Below are 20,138 nucleotides of genomic sequence, written 5' to 3'. Positions count from 1 at the left end.
GGGAGAGGGAAGGACTTTGGTTTGCTAGGCAGCCAGAACGTTCTGCGGGTGAGCTCAGAAGGGGTACGTTTGCCAAGAGAGGCAGGTGCCTGAGAAGTCAGCGATGAGGCTGTCATAGCCTGGAGAAGGTGCATTAATCATTGGCTTTGCATTCTACTTTTCATGAGATTTTAGGGCGTTTTCTGATCTTTTGTATTCCTAAGCTTTTGTGCTGAGGGGCTATTTAGTATCCACATCTCATCACTCAACTCCTTGGATCTAAGCACATTTTTCTCATTGTTAGAGGTAAGAGTAAAGCAACAGGGCAAGTAATGTTAGTTATATTTATTATGGGTGTTTTGTACAAAATTATCTTTGTTTCGTGGTTTGGGGAATTGAGAGTCATAACAGCACATGATAAAGCTTGTCTGCATGAGTGTTTTACAGGCTGGGCTTTTTGCAGCACGCCCGGAGTGGTCTGTCGGATGGCCGGCTAGCGAGTAGCTGTTGCCAGGGCTGGATTCTGTAGTAGCTGTTGGGAGAAGGACCTCTGGCTCCCACTCTGTGAGGGAGGATTCCCCGCACAGACCAGTCTGTTAAATAAAAGAGATTCACGTTACTAAAGTGTGTGCTTCAAAAAGCAATTCGCAATTGCCCTGCAAACTATTTCAGACCCTGAAATCCACCAACATGATGTTGGGTGGATTGTTCTAGAGAAAAACTAAAAAGAAAAATTACAGTATCTTAAATATTTTGTAAGGTTTTCTATTCTTTTACCTGAACTGTTGAGTATGCCTGTCCTTCTGTCTGAATTATCAGTGGGAAAGTTGGCAGAGGGAGAATTCCCTTGTACAGACAGAGGTGTCACTGGCAGGTTCTTAAGACTGAAGATGAAGAAGGTTTGAGTCTTTCCCTGTGTGGGCTGCTGGTGTCACTGCAAGGTGCAAATGCAGAAAGTGCCATCATGTCTCAAGAAGCATAAGAGAAGGGTGAGTAAAACCACTCGAGTTTTATCCCAGCTGTTTTGCACATTGTATAAGCATTTCTCCATGTCCATTTCCGCACTGCTCTGTTTGTTTGTGTGTCCTATTAAAGTCCCCAGTCACCTCTTTTAGGAAGCTAAATGAGTCTTGTTCTGTAGACCCCTTCCTCCTCACCCCTACTGAGTTTTGAAGGACTCAGTTTTTCCATCTATCCCACAGCATCAGCTGTTTCTGAGCTGCAGTCCCCTTGAATTAAAACCACAGATGCCTCCCCCTGCCCTGGGCAAACCAGGCAAGCTCCCTGTTTCCTTGCGTGCGGCTGCGTGCATCCCGGTACCCGACCTCTGTTGTGTGCAGCTGACTGGAAACACGGAGCCGGCACTGGGCTCCCTTCGAGTGCTGCCTCCTGTAAGGGAAGAGAAGTGAGGAAAGGACAGCTGAGATGCTCCTCCTGATTACAGGGCAACATCCCGAGCTTACAGCTTGGGAAGACTCAACAAATATCCTTTTCGAGTCTGAAATGAACACATTTGCATTCCTAGAATTAAAGGTGGATTCAATAGCTATGGAAGGATGAATGGCAAACAGAAGGAAGGCTTCTACGTGATTCTTTATCTTCGGACGCTGTCTCAAGGCCCAGCTGTAGGCTGAGGTGTCTCAGCAGCGAGCGTTGCTTGCGGCATGGCGGTGGCTGCAGGAGGAGCTGTGGGGGGCTGCGTGGGGTGGGAGCAGCCCTCCCAGCTGCCTGCGGGGTCAGCGTGCTGAGGGGGCACGTTTGCAAACAACCTGAAGCTGAGCCCCCATCTACAAGGAATTATCTGGAGAGAAATGACAAGGCAAAATAAAACAAAAAAAACCATTTTATTGATCAAATGTGTCTGTTGCTTGACAAGAAAAGATGCAGCCTTGGACGCTTGCCTTGCAAAAGCCAGTCTCATTTCTCTCTGTCCTCTCTCTTCCTGCCAGGGCTGTTTAGGGACAGTTCCTTCTGCTGTTCTGTATCTTTAACTGCCTGTTTTTGTTGTGTGGGGTTTATTTTGTATTGTTGCGGATGTTTTAAAAGCAAATAAAGGGCCCTGCAGGAGCTGCTTTGCTGAATGCTCTGAGACTAAATACCTTTGCTCATGTTTTGTCTTGTTTCACATCATGAATCTTACAACTCTTCCAATCAAGGCCACGTGTGTCCTTGGAGTTGGAGTCACGGTGGTTTTTTTCCTGGTCTTCTCAGTATCTTTAGTACTTGGTGAGATTTGGCTGTGAAGGCTCTTGTGTTGTTTGCATTTCTTTCAGCAGCGTAAGAAAAGTGTGATGAAGGCTTCTGACAAGGGCAAGAGGAGGCAGGAGACATTTTTCAACAAGAAACTTAGCAGAAATGAAATGCTACACCTAGGTCCCTTCTTGTTAAAATACGTAGAGAGTCCCAAAAAACAGTAGATGATGAAGAGCTAAGATTTCCCAAGGATGCTGGATGCCGTTATCACCGCAGAGGTTTGTGTCGATCTCTCGGCAGCTCCCCAGCTCCTGGTGTCTGTGCCCTAGTGAAGTGAGTGGAGTGAGATGCTAGCGAAGATGCTGCCTGTTCTGGTTAAGAGTAGCTGCAGTGTGTTGGGGTTGAATGGTGTGTGTGGCAGATTGAGCACTCTGGGGCATGGCAGCCGCTGCAGAAGCATGCATCGTCCCCAGCAGAGATGTCAGCACATCCATCCGGCCGTGCTGAGCAGCGTTTGTTGGGAGCTGGGGCTCCTCTGCAGGGCTGTGCAGCAAGCAGCTTCGGGAAGGGCAGCAATGGTGGGTTTTAATCCTGCCTTCTCCTGCAGAGAGCAGCTCTCGGGAGCTGTAGTGGTGCTTGGTAGATACTCAGCATGGTTTTGCCTCTGCAGTGGAAATGCCCTCGTCCCTGGCATGGTCGCTGTGGGGCTGAACTGGCAGCCCGCTTGCAAGATAACAGTGCTGGCATGTCGGGGACGGCGCATATGATGCGAGTCTGACAGATGTCAAAATAAGCTCGAGGTGAGTGCTGCTGGTTTTTCACACGCAGGAAAGTCTGTGCAGGCCAGTGCCCTGTCAACAGCTCTTATTTACTGTCTCCCACCTTTGTTTTGGATTTATTTCTAGCAGAACAGCTATTTGTTCAGGTGCTTGGAGAAAGGTTTCCTCTATGTTTCTGCCTATCACAGCGTCACCCATTAAGAAGAATATTTTGATTTTCAGTTCCCCTTGGCAGGTTCACCTCTGCCTCTGTGCCTAGGCAGTGACTTGCACAGATGCCAGCTCACCACAAAACCATCCTGCTGTTTGCTTCTCCACAGCCTTTCATTAGATGTGAACCATGTTATATTCTAGACTAACTTACAGCCATGTATTTTGCTAAGAGGCTTCGGCTCTACCCTTGGAGAGGGGGAAAATGCTCTTATTTAGGTAAATACAGAGTTCCCACCGCATTGCATGAGCTGTGTGGCCCTGTAGATGTGAAGGCTGAGATCCAGCTGCTGCACGAGGACGGTGGGAGGAACACATGCTGCTGGTGCTGAGCCCGGGCTGGCTGGTGGGGCTGCTCAGCTGTGGTCACCCTGGTCCAGCCCTGGCCCTGGCAGGCTCTCGGCACTGAGCCTTTCCAACCAGCCTTTTGGCTGTGGGCTTGGCTGGGCTGCAGAGAGCTGTGAAATGCAGCCTGCTGTTGTTTGTCTGCTCCCTCTTCGCAGGAGTAGAGTTCATCTGCTTGCTAAGACTGCCCTCTCCTGAGGCAGCAGCCGGGAGGCAGCACTTAAAAATATTAGATTGGGTTCAAACCATCTCCTAATGATCAGTTCTGTTATTTCTCTGAATTGCTTTTGTCTGATAATGGTTTACTTTGGTTCATAATGGTTTCATTTTCTCTGCAGCAATATTGATGCAAGTGTGGAAGCCACATTAAGAAACAACATCCCGTCGGAGTTAAAACCCAGGTACAGCTCATTCCTGATGGTGTTCCCCACAGCCACGAGGAAGAGAAGAGGGATTTTCCTCCCTCAGCTCCTCCAGCTGTAGACATGGAGCCCATGCTCAGCGAGGCACCCTTCTGCAAACCCACGCTGCTGGACAGGCCAGACCCGGGGTTTATCCCTCCGGACCGTGAGCAAGTCATCTCTCCTGGGCTGCCGCCAGCGGGGCCCTGCTCATCTCGTTCCACCTTAAACCCTTCTGAGCAGTGTGCCTTGGCCTTCTGTGCCCCATCTCTAGAGGAGGAGGAGATCTCTGCTCAGTCCTGCAGTGCTAATGAATAGCAACATCTCTGAAACAGTGTGACAGCGTGGGTGAGGTTCTGCCACCTCTAAAAGGAAAAACAATTAAGCCTACTTTCCCCTGCCCCAGTTTAAGCTTAAATCTTAAGCCTGGGATGGAATAACAGTCTCATGTGTTTCAGACACCTAAATTACTTTCAAGCTGCTTCTCCACTGGGCATAGGAGGCTGCTGCACCATATAAATTGTAAGTGATGCTCCTTTTCAATTTCCTTGTGCGCCGGATCGCGCTGGTGGGGCGATGCCCTGGCGCTTTCCCATTCTGTCCAGGTGTTTATGGGCTGTGACACTGTGGGCACCCCAAATGCAACATTCCTCTTCCAGCTGCACACACATAACTCTGTCAGCAGCTTCAAGACACAGAGCACCATGGGAGGGTTCGCTAATTGTTTAGAGAAGCTACTCTATTTTTAAATGCTGCCCTAAAGGTTTGGGAAGTGAAAAACTTACAGAAAAGAGAAAGGAGGAGGGCGGGGATGAATAAAGTTCTTTCCATATGTTTCTGTATGTTTCTAGTTCAGTATCTTCTGATGTGGCTGTTTCCAGATCTGTGAAGAGCTTATTGCAGTGGTACCAAGGGCTTATAGAAAATTTAGGCATGTAAAAATTAGCTTTCATCCTAAATTGTCTCCTTATTTTCTCTTGAATCAGGAATTGACAGATATATTTCTGATTTGTTTATTGTCTGCAAATTGCTGAATATTGGCATCCCTGTTATCTAAATATAAATTTGAGAAGAGCCAGAAGACTTTTGCAGGGGTGGCCCATATCTCAGCGTATATGTGGGTTTTGAGTTTATCAGAGGAGCTATGCAGATTGGGAACTAAGCCTGCTTTTTTAAGATGGACTGTTTTGTTGTTTTGTTGTTGTTGTTTTTAAAACAAATAGCTCTTATATATCAAGCAAACTTGTTTTAACACCTAATTAAGTTAATTTAGGTGGTTTAGTATAGTTCAGCAGCAGCCCCAAGTCGTGGTCTTCCACCCGATCTCACATATTGATTCTACTGGTGTTTTGTCCATAAATCTTTTTTCTGTTTCTGTGCAGCTGTAATTGTGTTTGAGAAATGGAAAAATCTTATGTGCCCAAGCCACCTAAAGTGCATAATTACTCCACTGAAATACCTTTGGAGGTAAGTGCGAGCTGGGACTGAAGTTTCACAACAGTTTCTTGGTAGTTTCTGAAAGAAATTGTGTACAGGCAGCTTACAGGAGCAGTGGGCTGGGGGCAGCAGTGGGGGCCAAGCCTGCGACAGTGCCAGGCAATGCCAAAACAGCTTCCACCCTGGCTCCTGCTGGCACCGCAATGATGTGCAAAGCCTTTCTCACAGAAATGCGCTTCCTGCTAGGTGACTTGAGCAGGATTTCAGCAATGCTTCTTCTGACTGCCTTCTGAGGCACCTTTTGTTTTTCAGATCAACCTTCTTCAGGATCCCTTGGGAGCTTTTGTTCTGGAAATCGAGTCCACAGGGGTGTTTTCTTTCCCTGACTTCTCATTAGTTAAAATCCAAATTATACAAGCCAAGAGGGGTTTTGGCAGGTTGGTTTGGGGTTTTTTCCCCCTTTTGGAGCAGTTCAAGTATTTGTTCCTTGCTGGAGCAATTGCATACTTTACAGATGTTAACACCCAGCCTGTCTTTTAAGAATTAGGAATTGTGCACATACACAGCCATTGGTTTGGTTCTCAGACTGTGCGGTTTACATGCTAAAGCAGTGTGTGTGTGTGTGTGTGTATATATATGTTGTGTGAAGATGTGGTTGTCTGGGGGATTGAACAGTAAAATTCAAAAGACCTGATGCATGTTTCTGCCTACACCTGATTTGGGTTTGTTTATCTCCAGATGTAAGCACCGAATCCATCTGTTCCTTCACATTGTAGTAAGATAATTTTACAAAGAATTGAGTAAAGGCAGCATGTTGTCACTGGAGTAGTATTCCCATATTGTAAATGCACATCAGCTTGTGCAAATACAAAAGACATTTGTTAAATATCTGCACTGAACCTTTCTGGTACTTCCCTTCGCCTTGCATCCTTGTTCTTGTGGAACCTTGATGGGGAGACTGGGCAGGCCAAGGGCGTTGGGATCTTTGTGATTGTTAATTCAGCATACCTCAAAGCTGGAAAAATCCCAACACTCGGGATCCTGGGTCTGAGAGATAAAGACATTTAATGTCCCCCCTACAGGTAATCCCCTGGCACACAGGGTGAGCCCACTCTCCCCCTTCCCTGCAGTACCTCAGTGTGCAGTGGCTTTTCCCAATACCAAATTTTTTAAAAATACCAGGTCCAGCAGAAGCTGCACAGAACCAGATACCTCTGAGGAGGTATCTCCCATCCCTAAGTGGTAGCTGGCCTGTTATGCTGGCTGCCAGGAGGATTTATGGACAGGCTGTCATTGTCCTCAGAAACATGTCCTGTGCATCACAGCCAGGACGTGGCTTAATGGATGCCTCTCCCTGCTGTCATGTCTGCTGGTCCCTTTTGTCTGTGCCTCTCTGCACAGTACGTTTGCTACACCTGTGAGTTCTACCACTCATGCAAAGATCTAGGCTTAAACAGAACTGCACCCTGCAATACTGGAAATGGTTTTCTGGAAATGTTAATTTCCCAAGGGCTTTAAATCAAAGGTTGGTAGATGGAGCTGCCGTGATTTAAGTGCTTTCTGCCTTCCAGAGCAGTGGTGCAGGTACGTCTGCAGAAGGCAGGTCCAGCTGGCTGTGCCCCTATGCAGCCCTGTGCCCAGGCCAGCACAAGATCACCTAGAGTCAGGAATGTTTACTTGCATTTATGTGGTCTTGAAAGACTTCTTAAATTGTGTGAATACGATGGAAAATGGATTTTTCCTGCCCACCTAAGCAAGCTTTTAGTGATTAATGCTGTAAAGTAAAAACAACAGCCACAAATCTGGTTTTATAACGTGCTGTGGATTCCAGGTCTATGAAAAATGCATGCTTCATAAAAGAAATTTTTTCTTCTCCTAGTACTCTTTCAAAAAATACCTTATCTCCTTAAAATCCTCTTGTCTCTTGTCTCCATAGCTGCATTTTAATGCTAATGGGATACATAGCTTCATAATTCTTTGTCTCCTTGCATTGGTACAAGGCTAAACTCTACTGCAGAATAGGTATGTTCTACTGGAGAAAAACTTAGCAGAAGAGAGAGGATTCACTCATCAGCTGTGAAATTAGTTGAGCTTTTTTATCTGTTTTTCCCCTAGAGATGTATTGTGTGCCATAACTACCCCAAGGAAAAGGAAATCTTGAGGTACAGGATGAGTTGCTTGCTGTTGTGTCTCTGATACTGAACAGTAAAGAGAAAGACTGTTGTGGGCTGCAGATATTTCAATTCACATAATTCTTTATTCTAAAACTGTGATTACTTTCTTTCAATGGTGGGAGAAACTGTCTGCTTTTGTGTTACAGCTAAGGAAGTACAGAGGCTCTGTAAACAAGGAGGTCTCCTTGTTAAAAATACATTTTGCTGGAAGCGCTGCTTTCCAGACCAGGGTCTTACTTGGTTTTGTGCCTCAAGGGAAAGTCTGGGACACTGACCATTGTTCCTGCTTTCTTTTGGTTGCTCTGTGTAAATGGCTGTACTTCGGCAGCATTTTCCTGTGATCTTTTTCCCCATAACAGGACTTTGTTCCTTCTTGTTGCTGTTCTCCAGGGAGGGAGCAAGTGGCTGCACATTGCATGCAGACCGCAAGAAACAGCGCGCAGAGCAGCAGATGCGCTGCAGGGTAGCCGGGGGTTCCTCCCACCCTTTCAAGCAGCAGAGCTGCACAGATACCCCTGTGAACTGACCATGTTCAACCTCCCTTGGCATGAGAGCAAGCCCAACAGATGTGTATCAAAGCACGTTGGTAGGTGGTTGGGAAGGCTGCCTGGGCAGCGGCTGGTATTGCAGGGCTAGCAGTGGGCTCTGCACCTCTTGTCCTTTTCTCTGGACAAGAAGTAGCTGCAAAACCTCCCTGCCATCTTTCAAAAAGTAGATGAGATCAGCTGGGTAGGTCTTTCAAAGAGGCTGGTCTGTAACTTCCCTGCAAAACTGGAGCTCAGTGATATGAAGCTGCTGCCTGCAGGTCTGGTCCTGAGTGCCTGGGAGAGACCTCGCAGAGCTGGGCTGAAGGTGCAGGGAGTGACACAGGGGAAGGCAGCGAGGGCTTCAGTCAGCATCCTTGCTGCTGTCGAGCATCCTGTACAAAATTTCCGTAGATAACATCCATCGTTGTCCAAACCTGCAAGAAGCAGCCGTGTCAGTAATGGGCTGTCCTGGCAGGAGCGTGCCCTGGCAGCAGTCAGCAAGGATGGCTCCGTGGCTGGCTCAGTGGGAAGGTGGATGCCCAGCATGGAAGTTGGTCCCTGCCCTGCTCCTGTATGGCTGCTCAGCTCGCCCGACACCGGTCCTAGCTGGTGTGCTTGACCCAGCCTTCCTGGAGCTTATCCCTAGTCCACTGGGCTGAATGTAAACCGAAGGGTTTTCTTTGAACAAGAGATTTCAGAGGCTCTGTTCCTAACTACAGCAAAGCACGCTGCTACTCAGAGATAAAGGCACGTTGTGAGTCAGGATATTCTTCCTGCTCGTGAAGCTATCCTGAAATTGCAGATATGGATTATATGACTTGAACGCTGCACTATTTATGATGTGTGTTCAGTCACCTAAATCATGTTGGCAGTGTTTGAGCTTTGCCCGGATAATTGATTCAAATGTAAATTGAAGAAATAAATCCTTTACAGCTAAAATATGCCCTCTTTTTATCTTGATTCTTTTTCTTCTTTTTGTTGAACGGCATAGAAAATATGTAGTTATAATCTCATAAATAGATATTTGACTACCTTTGTAGGAGGGCAGGTAAAACGAGGTTTGTATGGTCTGTTCTGAAATGCTTTACTGTTTTGTTTATTGAATTACTAACCTGTCTGTAACTTGGCTTCTGTACTTCTGGTCAATAATCTGCTTGTAGAAATGTTTGTGCCATTCTTCAACACCAAGGCCAGGTGGTTATTTATTTCTTTAAGTTCTTAAGCACATTAGTTGAGGATAAAGGATCAGAGAAATATATATATATATTTTGTTTTAATAGCCATGAAGTGAACGTGTGGTGAACGTGTACCCTGCTGGCATCAAAGGTTTCTTTGGTTTGTGAATCTGCGCAGAGGGATGCGGACTGGCATCAGGACAAGCCTTTGCAGCATTTTGTGAATGTTTTAAGCTATTTCATTAAAGACAGGGCTCACGCGCTAACTACAAGCCAACAAAACAGTGCTGTTTGAGCTTTCCTTGCAGTTGGGTCGCGTTTAATCAGCAGTTCTGCAGATGGTAATTCTTGGAGCTGGTGTCTCTTCGGCGCAGCCTGGCAGGACCCTCGCTCCCTTACCCTGGCAGCTCAGGGACGGCGGTTCTACTCCCCAGCAAGCATTCAGCCAGTGCCTGGAATCAGGCGCTTGGCATTCCTCGGGCTATAAATATTTGGGCGTTTTTCATGTCTCGGGGCAGGAATCCCAGCACTGCAGACGCTGGGCACTTGCTGCCTTGTCAGGATTTTGCTCTGCCCTTGTCAGCTTTTCCCTTTGCTCTGGCATTAAAATAATTAAACCACCCTGAACGGATCATGGCTGTCCATTCAGGACTGGCACTTCTTGCTGACAGCTATTGCTTTCAGGTCATTCAGAGGGAAGTACCAGCTCTTTGTAGCATGTGTGAAAGCACTCGTCCACCTCCCCTCATGGTTTTGGTCTCAGAGTCCCTGGGAGCAGGAGCTGGAGCCCCCCAAAGTGTAATATCCTTGAAATGTGTCACCAGTCACTGTGATGTTTCTCTGTGTCCTTGGTGTCTGTATAAATGTCCAGACCTCCTTTTGAATCTACTTAACTTCCTGGCTTCGGAGATGTCCTTTGGCAGAATATCCCATATTTGAATCATCCATGTGAAAACACATTTTTCCTCTGCCAGTTCTCCAAAAGCCAAAAATCCCTGCTCTAGCTGTTCGTGCCACAGTCCTGTTTGCTGAAAGTCTTGTGGTTGTGTGATTTCTTTTCCCTTATTTCACTTCTGTCTTTGCTTACCTCACCGCAGTGCTGGGGCAACTGGTGCAGCAACCCAGTGTACCAATGCGTGATGGTATTGTACCCCAGCTTGACTGCCATGGTGGGAGATGCTGCCTGTGCCACTTCCAAAAACATAGCAAGGTCCATCTTTCCTCGCCACTCTCCACCCTCTCCTCACCCTCCATCCACCCGTCTCTTGGAGGCACTCTGTGTGCCTTCCAACACTCAGTGTTCCCTTGATTTCTTGCTGGACCGAAAGGGCCTGGGTTGCTTCTGTATTCGTATAACAAGGGGTTTTTTGTGCCCTGTATCATTGCTGCCAGCGGTTAAGCATCAGTATTTATAGGTTTTGTTATACAGCTTCTTGCATGTTCGTTCTGTTTATAGGGGAAAAAAATTGCAAATAAAATGGTTCACGCCCAAACTCGCCACTATCCAGAATCTGAATTTTTCCCTCCGTATCTCTGTGCTGGGCTGTTATGAACAGCAGATTTTGTGACTGGCTTCAGAGCCTGACTCTGGCGATTTAGAAAACATCCATTCAATAAATCATATGGGGAGCAGCTGCCGCTCTCTGCTGAGCCAAGGCACATCAGATAAAATATTGCTCATTTATTTAGTTTGGTAGAAATAAAGTTGCTGTAGTGGAACATCATTACAGGCTGTTCTTAATTCACCTCAGGGCTATTTCTAATAGCAGCACACAATTCTCCTGTGACAGTCTGAGTGAATGAGATGGGTGTTTTGATGTCAAGCTGAATGTAAGAAAGGTTTTAGGAATCAAAGCTTTGAAAGAGAAATAACTACTGTTTGTGCTCTGATACTGGAAGAGGTCCCTGTTTTATTATTAACACTATAGCTATTGAAAGTCCTGACACTTGTTCCTTGGGGATTTGAAGCAATTCAAGCCACAAAATACTGTTTCAGCTCAGCCTTTTACAAGTCACTGTATGTTGGTAAAGCCGAAGGTGTCTTTGATAGCTGGTGGAAGCACCCAGGGCTGGCATTAACTTAACGGTGTTTGATTTTTTTTCAGCTGTGTGGCATCTGGGAAACCTATTTCTGCCCAGCTCTTGGCTTGCAGCAGATAGCTGCTCTTGCCCAAGCAGAATGGTTTCTGAAAAGCTGTCCAAAGCATTTGAATTTAGACCTGCTGCTTTGCACAAATGTCATCAGCCTAATATTCAGCAATGGGGCTGTGGCATCTGCAGGCATGTTGCCTGCTGATCTGAAAAGATGCTAGAGGCTGTTACTCGAAAGAATGAAAAGGAAAAAAAGGTGAAGGAGTAGGAAGACAGAGTGTTGCAATGTAGGACTGGGTGCACGTTTTCTTTCATAAGGGATAGGCATCTAATCAGGATCCTGCTTTTCTCCTTAGAAAATGAAGTCTCAGGATGTCTCATTTCCTCCTTGCATCATGGCATGGTGAGAAGAAGTGAGAGAATCGTGTGGCTCCAAAGCCGTTACCGTACCACAGGCAAGGCAGACAGCCACCGTGACTGTGCTTTGTGTGTTATGTCTTTAAATGCCCGGTCTCCCGAGTGAGGCAGCAGGCGTTTCCCAGTCATTTTGGGTGTGAAATGCTGCAGAAGGGAGCCATGCATCCCGCTCTGCCATGGCAGCATTTCTTTGCCCTTGCTCGTCTTAATGATTCTCTATAAAATAGAAATAACTGGCAGAAAACGTGTAAGTGGCTCCAGCTTCCAGAAAAGCAGCTTGTGTTGCTGAGAGCGCTAAAGGTAACGATGCAACAGCAGCGCCCGGATTCCCCCATGCTGAATTGCATTTTGGTTGACAAAACAGATGCTTTTTGTACAGGCACTGCCCTCGCTGCTGGCGGGATTTAGCACCGGCAGCACTGTGACCCTGAAGTCCCGGGTGCTTGATCACCGGCTCCTCCGCGCCAGCTCCCAAGGGCGCAGTGTCACAGGCACGCCGAGAATTCGTGCAAGTGACAAGCTGCTCGTGGTTCCTGGGAAGAAATGAACAACAGGAGAAAATGATTTACAAGTCGCTGGTCTTATCAGGGTCTGAGTCTGAACAGCATGGCAGCAACAGCAATATTGCTGGTGCCCATGGTCATATTAAACGTGGTCCCTCTCCTGACAGCCCAGATCACTCCTGCCTGAGAGTAACGGCTCCTGGAAAGGAAAAAGGTTTTGTCTGCTGAAATAGCAAAGATCAGGGAGCAGAGTGCTCTTTGCTAACTGCTAGAGATGACCTTGATTCTATGTGTGAGGGCTGTGAAGTATCATAATTCAGTGAAAATACTTATTCTGAGCTGTGCGGCACAAGCTCAAAGAATCTCAAGACCCCATTTTCATCTGAGTAATTTTATGTGGCAAATAAGGAAGTAAATTTTTTTTATTCAGGCTCTCTGCTCCAAGTAAACCTCCAGAGTGCTCATCTCCTGTACATAAAAGTTTCTCAAAATGCTGGTGATAAAGCTGTTTAGTTCAGCTGTATTTCCATGCTATCGGTGACTTTGTTAAACAGCGGTTCCCTGCAGACAGCTGTCGCTTTGATGCTAGTTGGTGTATGGCACATTAAAAATCCTTAACTTGTTTCTAAAGTCTCACTAAAAACCCTACTGGGACTTTGATGTTGAGAAGATTCCACTCAAAGTACCCAAACTCTCTGAAGCTCGCCCGGTCTTATCTTGGAGGCAGACCAGGGAGCGGTTGCCTCAGGCAGTAAAATATCAGTGGCAGCAAAAATGTGTAGTGATTATTTATGGTCTGAGCATCTGCAGTCAGGAGAGGCTGCTGGAAATTACCAGAGCCTAGCGACGCCTTGAAGAATCCAGTTCTTCATTTCGGGGACAGTCTGAACGGCCACGTGCCGTGGTTCGGCCACCTCATGCCGAGGCTGATTCCAGCAGGACCACGGCAGCAGTTTCACGCTCAGATTCCAGCTGGAAGCACCTGTGCCCCCAAATGTTTACCAAGGAGCGCTCTGGCTAAACGATAGGCTGGTAAAGCAACTGTGGAGCCTTATTTAGGTTTTAATTAGATGGCGGGAAGTTTTTAACCGTGACACTTGTTTTTCCCTGCCATGCAGCTGAGTGCGGTGGCGCGGGGGCATCGCTCGCAGGTGGCAGGGGCCTCGGTGTGGCTGCCTTGGGGGTGTTGCCGTTGTGGGTGTGAGGAGCTCTAGCTGTGGGGCTCGTTAGTGGATATTGTTAATGGATCACTCTGTGCTCTTCCAGCATTAATGGAGTCTTGTTTTTACTGAGTGAGTGAAATTGGCCTTGAACCAATTATTATTTTTTTTTTTCCTCAGCTTCATTCTATAGTGTGAAATACCAGGGCCGGGTGTGTGCCTCGCTCTGCTGTGCTGTATTTATTTTCTGGGTTGTTGCTTAGTTCTTTGCAACGGGTCAGATACGCATCAAATTGATTTTCAGACTTAAAGGAGAATTAAGTGACATTTCTCTTTTTCTTTTTTCCTGTGGGTGTCTATCTTGCATTTTTGTGCACAGGAATCAATCTGACCCTACTGTGAGTCGCTTTAGAAGAGCGTTATCCCATGCGTGTCTTTGAAATCATTTTCTGCACAACACTCCCAACCGCTTCAAACCCAGCCCCAGCGGTGACCACCGCGCTCCAGCGCTGCGCTGGACGGGGCCAGGCTCCAGCAAAGCGCCTCTGCCGCGGCCCCGCCGCGGAGGGCTGCCCTCCGCTGCGGGGGATGCTGCGGGGGGGGCGCGGGGGTCCCTGGGCCCGGGCTCGGAGGGGTTCTCTGCCCCCTCGGGTTGTGTGTGGGTCCCTGCCCCGCCGCGCCGCCGCCAGCAGGGGGCGGTACTACGCCAGCTGCACCGCCCCCCGGAGCCCCCGCCCGGAGCGGGGCCGCCCGCCGCGCCGCGGGTCGCAGGGTCGAGCCCCGGCCGCCTTAGCCCCGCGCTGGGCATGCACCGGGCCCTTTTCCTGCCCCCGGGGTGTCCCCCCCCGGGTGCTCCCACCCGCGGCGGGGCGCTGGATGCGTTCAGCAGCCTCGGGGAGGCGCGCCGCGGCTCGCTCCCCCGGGGCACCGGGGCTGGGCGGCGGGGGCCCGCTCCCGCCCCAGCTCGGGGCCCCCCGCGCTGCCCCACCGTGGGGGAGGAAACCGGGCTCCTGCTCGCTCCCCTTCCCTCACCTGAGAGCTGAGGTCCTTGCCCGTTTTTTGCAAGGAAGTTGCCCGTCGGTTTGGAAGCAGGGAGCGGGGGCAGATGCGTGTGAGATCCGCCGGGTCTCCGGGGGCGTGAGAGCTGGGCAGGGGCTGGGTGCTCGGCACCCCCCGCGCCAGCTGCAGCCGTGGGGTGGGTGCGGAGTGCACGGGGCCGGAGGCGGCAGAGCTGCCTGCCCGGCCGCCGTGACCCCGTCCTGCCCTGCCTGCCCCACGTTGTGTCCTCTCTAGCGTCCCTTCGCCTCCCCAGTGCCGCCCTGGTGTTTCGAGGCTCCTACCCTGAGACAGGACCCACACTCCGACCGGCACCGCACTGACCGTGGAAGGGGAAATAGCATATGGGTGAGTTAGACCTGTCCTACTCATTAGGATAATTAACTCATTAGCAAGGTTTGTTTAACATGAACTCTCTCTTCTGTTTGGGCTGTGGTTTCTTTAAAGCAGTTGGTATCTTCCTAGAAGTAAGCACTTATTTACATAATGCTGACTCCAAACCCCTGACTGCTTGTAGGGGCTGTAATTTATCCCCTGAGGAACGTCTGGACAAAGCACAGCACTAATTCTGCCACCTGTGCTGATGATGTGTCCAGAGAGACCATGTCAAATCTCTATTAAAAGCTGAGAATAAGATAGAAAGCCTAAAATCTTTACTTAGAGAAGATTTATGTGTGTAATATAAAGCTGCTGCTAATTCTTCCCAGGGATTAATAGAGACAATCAAGGACAATTTCACTCAATATTGCATTTCTTTTTGTAAAGCGAAGCTTCCCGAAATCTGAGGCGAGACAGAAGCATGGCTTTGGGTCTGTGTTGCTCTCTTTCAGTCAAATGGAAATAGCTGTCTTTATTTTAGAAGTCTCTGTTGGCACCACAGTGCTGACACTTCCTGAGACAATGAAATGGACAGAAATCTATTTTCCAGGCTGGAAGGAAGGCAAAAAATAAATTAGAAGAATGAAGAGTGAGGAGGAATTGAGGCGTTCACAGCGCTCGCAGCGCAAGTGAATGGAAGTGATGGGAAGAAGGCAGGAAAGGGATTCATTTGTTTAAAATATGGGACTCGATTTGACTTTGAGGTGCACGTTGCATCAGTGATAAACCTGCGCTGCCCTGCGGGGCGAGCGCTGGGCAGCACACGCGCAGGGATGATGGTGCGGATGGGCCACAGGGCTTCTTATGGCCACGTACCCCAGACGCGGAGCGAGCCCGTGCGTGCCCCGGGGGCCCTTCGCTGGAGGCTCCTGGCAGTCCCCAGGGAAGGTTACAGGCTCTTCGGCTGACCTGACCAGGCTTCTAAACTGCAGGTGATCTGGGGCAAGCAGCCAGGCTTGCCTTGTGTGGGGCCAGGTGAAAAGGGATGCCCAGGGGAAACCTGGGATGTGCCAGACCTGGAAAAGTCAAGGTGCGAGATGTCCACCCAGAAGAGATGCTCGGGGTGTCACTTTATCATCAGGCAGAGCTGAAGTCAGGCACCCACAAAACATTGCAAAACAGTGGAAGCAACGGCTGACCAGAGCGGCTGGGGAAGGACTTGCAGTGCTTCCTGGGCACCCCTGCCTGCTGGGGCTCTGGCCCCCTGCGAGCCCTTTGGCCAGCGCTGCTGCCCGCGCTGCGTGACTGCAGAAACGCCTCCGCTTGCACACTGCAACTTGTCACGTTATGTCTGGCTAATGAAGTTTGTCTTTTTTTGCGGCCGATAGCATTGCGCTCATTCTACTTCAATGCACATCTTGGAAGCAGAAAGTTTCCCGTCTATAAAATTCCTTGAGACATTGATTTGTTGTTATCTCATGGCAGCGATTTTACCCTGCCTGGCTGTTTATGCTCGGCATTGCGGATCCAGAAATCAATGCTGCTGTTCTTGCTCCTTTTGACAGGCAGCTCCTTAGAGCAGCTGCCGGTGAGTCTCGTGTTCTTTTCCATGTTTCTCCTGCCCGTGCTCTCTGCGTGGCCCTCCCCTGAGATCATGTTTCTGTTTCTCAAGTTCCCTATGTAGGAGACTGCATGGATGAGTGATCAGACAGAAGCCAATCTGGAAAGGATGCTTCTGACGTGTGCCCACGCACAAGGTGCCACTGGCCCCTGGGACATGCGCTAAGCAGGAGTCCCGGGTCAGTGCGAGCCTGGGATCGATTTGGCAAGGCTCGCTGCTGTTATAAAGAGTGATTGGTATTAATTAAGCTGCTCTGCCCTTGTGGGCTGCTGACAATAGAAGCTGCTAAACCAAGTGTAAATCTGGCCGTGCGGACTGTGGGGTTCTGACAATCCTGGGCTAAAGTCCAGTCCCAAAACTTGAGGAGGTTTTGATTCCTTCAGTTCTTACTAAAACCCTCCAGTTCCTTTCTAGAGATTTTAGTTCATGTTTTGATGAATCTTGTTGCTAGAAATCAGCTTTTAAGACTGGCTCTGGGAGGATTCATCCATCCCAAACCAGACGGGAACACTGGTAACTTTACAAAGACAGAAGCTTTGCTAACGCAGCGTTTCTGGTTAGCATGATGCACATGTTACACTGGATCAGGTAGTGCAGAGAGATGTTTCCTCCTTCTGCTTCTCTGAGCAATTCCATCGACAGGAACGGAAAAAAAATCTCCTCTGAGCAAGGCTGCTTGCAATGAGGCAGGGTGAATACAGCATCAAGTGACACTTTTCCATGCATTTATTTTTCCAGTCTCCAGACTGAATTGCCACTGACCAACACGCCGGCTGAAATGTCAGACCCACTGCAGTGCAAGTCCCACCGTTTCACCATCGCTGCTGTATTCTCCAGTAAAGTGCCAGGTGAGGAAAATGGTTCATAAAGCTGAACTTCAGCTATTTGGGAACCAGGCTGGAGGTTCACAGCCCACGTGCAGCCAGAGTTTAAAACTTACTGCATTTTTTTCCCCCTTCCTTTTCCAGTTTCTGTTCTAGCAGCCTAATTTAATTTGAGGTTTGCTGTGTTATTTTCCTCCCTGAGTGCTTTCTCTTGAGCTGGCTTCTTTTTGCTGACATCAGGGAAGTTACTTTCCATCAATGTTTGAACTGAGCGGTTTCATTAATGTTCACAGCATCCATTTGGAAGTAGTCACGTACTTCTAGGAAGCCTCGCTCCAAGAGAACAGGCTGCATATTTGCACAAGGCAGCTCCATCACAGGGTGCAATTCATGCCTCCAGATTTAGGTTTTTCACCTCAAGAGGCAGGATTCAGTTTATGTATATTCTTAATAAGGAGTTACTATTTGCCCATTAAAGAAGTTTTACAGGCTGAGGTTACTCTTTTTTTTTTTTTTTTTTTTTTAAATATGTATATATATATATTCACCATATAAAAATGAAGAAGCTTTGTGCTCCTGTAGCTTACAAACCACCTCTGGAATGTCTCAAACCCATCATTTGTTATAAAAATGTGGTAGTGTTCTTATTTCACTGTGGTGAAAAAATTCTGATTTTTTGGTTTGTGTTTTGGTTTTGTTGTTCTTTAATGTTGCTTGACATTTTAGTTTCAGATGTATGCAATTCACCAAAGTTTCCCCTAGGCTTCTATGGTTCGGAACATTAGAGAAAAAATATCAGTGAATGTAAGCATATTTAATAAATTACAGTATTTCTTTAATATTACTCTTCTAAAGTTCCTGTTGCTGTTTAACCTGCCATCTTTCTAAGCCACAAGCTCAGGGCCGTTCAGATGCCAGAGGCTGCTCCGGAGCATCTTTCCTCTGCGGGCGTTAGTCTTTCGATAAGCCCTTCCACTTTCCAACATTTGTGTGGTGATAATCTCTTCTAGCATTTCTTGCAATGCTTCATTTTAATATATATTCCCTTGTCACTGCAGAACTGAATTCAGCCTCCCAGTAAGTGATATCTAAATCACTGCTGCAAGGAGAGAATGAAATATAGGTGTGTGAGAGAGAGGGAAAGGATATGACTGAATAAGAGAAACTCACACAGCAAGAAGAAATATCTGCAGCGGTGTACAGAAATGTGCTGCTTTCCTCACGGCTTCTGCTGGCTGCCGTTGGTACAACACGTGTGTGTCAGGTATGAACACCGGTGTCTGCCTCTTGCCATTAAATGGCAAGATGATCAGAATTGAGCGGGCAATCGTGTTGTGCATATGCAACGACTCGTGTTTGTTTATTGCACGCACAGGGACATGTCTGAAGCTATTTGGAAACCTGCTTTTGGATGTGCTCAGTGGGTGACCTTTGCCAGCAGCGATATTCCTGTAGCATGTACAAGGCCAGAGCAGAGTCTCCTGAACACTTTGCTGTGGGTACTTATGATGACCACTTGGCCTTGTGCATTAGGATGAGACTTTTTGAAAGGGAAGAAAAAAGGAGAAACATGGATAAGTTGCCCCAGGCAGTAAAAGTGTATTAGGGCAAGCAGCAGACTCAGCAAAAAGCCCCACCCAACCCAGTAAGTGTAAACCACCTTGAGACATCTGGGGAGAAAATGGGGAAAGCAGGACTAGAGCTGGCGGTCGGATGCGCTCCGGAGGGATGGGCTGCCTGGGGGTCAGCTGCGGAGGGGGAGGACCCTGCTGGTGTGGCTCTGCACATTGCACCCCGTGAAGGGCCGGGGGGGGGGCTGCAATGTTGCTCTGTGTCTTCTCCCCGCTGACCAAGCACTGCAGTCACGATCTCAGCGGGCAGCTGGGCTGCAGCTCCCAGAGGAGATGGTTTTTGACTTTGCTGCTCCAGTCTTCTCAGAGGGCCTAACTTCATTCCCTGGTTTTGGGACTAGGCTGTTATCAGCACACCAAATGCAGCCCAGACTGAGTATCTGTTAAATAAGAGCTCATACAGCGTTTCTGCAACGGGGTTGCTTGGCTGGCTCTGAGCCCTTGGAAGCATCTTCCCGCTTGGTGAGAACGTGTCGCTGTTACTTCAAGAAAACAGCTTGTGTGGTGTTGAAGAGCATCCTAAGACTATTTCTGTTGCCTTCTGTATTCCCATGGGAAAGCTAGCCCAAAACTTGCCGTGGTGGCAGCAGCTTTCTCTTAACTTCAACCTGAATGTATTGGCTGGGGTTTGTTCCTGTGCCAATACTGTCCCTGAGCCGGAGCACCTCTCCCCTCCTCTCCCTCCCTGGTATTTACCCCTCTCCTGCGTTTGTGGGGAACGATCGTATCTCTGCTCGTCTTTGTTCTGCGAGGCTGAGCGCACCGGCCCCTCACCAGTTCCCCAGTCATCTCGGCAGCCCTTTGCTGCCTGGTTTCCATCGCGGTCCATCCCTGTTGAACATGGGTGACCAGACCCGAACAAAGTCCCCAGATAAGATCTTCCTGGGGCCCTGCACAATGGAAACTTCCGCAAAGCCCGGCCAAGGCATCTGTGGAGGGACGAGATTTTTTTCATCCCTGCGGGATGAGATGTTCCTTTGAAGTACGTGTTTCTGCTGCCCTTGGCTTATTCAGCTAGCATAAGTATGGTTATTCAAATTATATTTATTGTTGGCTTTATACATTTCAACACAACTTCATTTTTTGCAGTCAATTTGTGACACTCTTTACAGATGTAACTGAAATGAATTTGAAGCTTGGTATTAACAAAGCCAACATTTATCAGGTTTCTGCAACCTCTCCGCGTTGCTTTTTGTCAAGAAAATCTTCTCCCAGTGCTGCATTTGAAATGGGAGTGAGCACTGTAAGTCTCACAACTCCTCGGGGATTGGCAAAAGTAGATTGTTTCCTATGATAA

General features: G+C 48.2%; 1 long non-coding RNA gene across 1 annotated transcript; it reads left to right on the top strand.

The window, feature by feature from the left end:
• Nucleotides 1–479: 479 nt before the first annotated feature.
• On the top strand, nt 480–18,860 carry LOC114012858 (uncharacterized). Its single transcript, XR_003555575.2, has 6 exons — nt 480–968; nt 3,845–4,429; nt 5,290–5,374; nt 17,125–17,234; nt 18,269–18,474; nt 18,586–18,860. It is a non-coding gene; the product is annotated as an uncharacterized LOC114012858 (long non-coding RNA).
• Nucleotides 18,861–20,138: the final 1,278 nt, after the last annotated feature.

The sequence above is a fragment of the Falco peregrinus genome, chromosome 9 (assembly GCF_023634155.1).
Source record: "Falco peregrinus isolate bFalPer1 chromosome 9, bFalPer1.pri, whole genome shotgun sequence".
In the NCBI taxonomy this organism is placed as follows: domain Eukaryota; kingdom Metazoa; phylum Chordata; class Aves; order Falconiformes; family Falconidae; genus Falco; species Falco peregrinus.
Note: the sequence above shows the minus strand (reverse complement) of the source record. Positions and strands in the feature narration are given on the sequence as shown.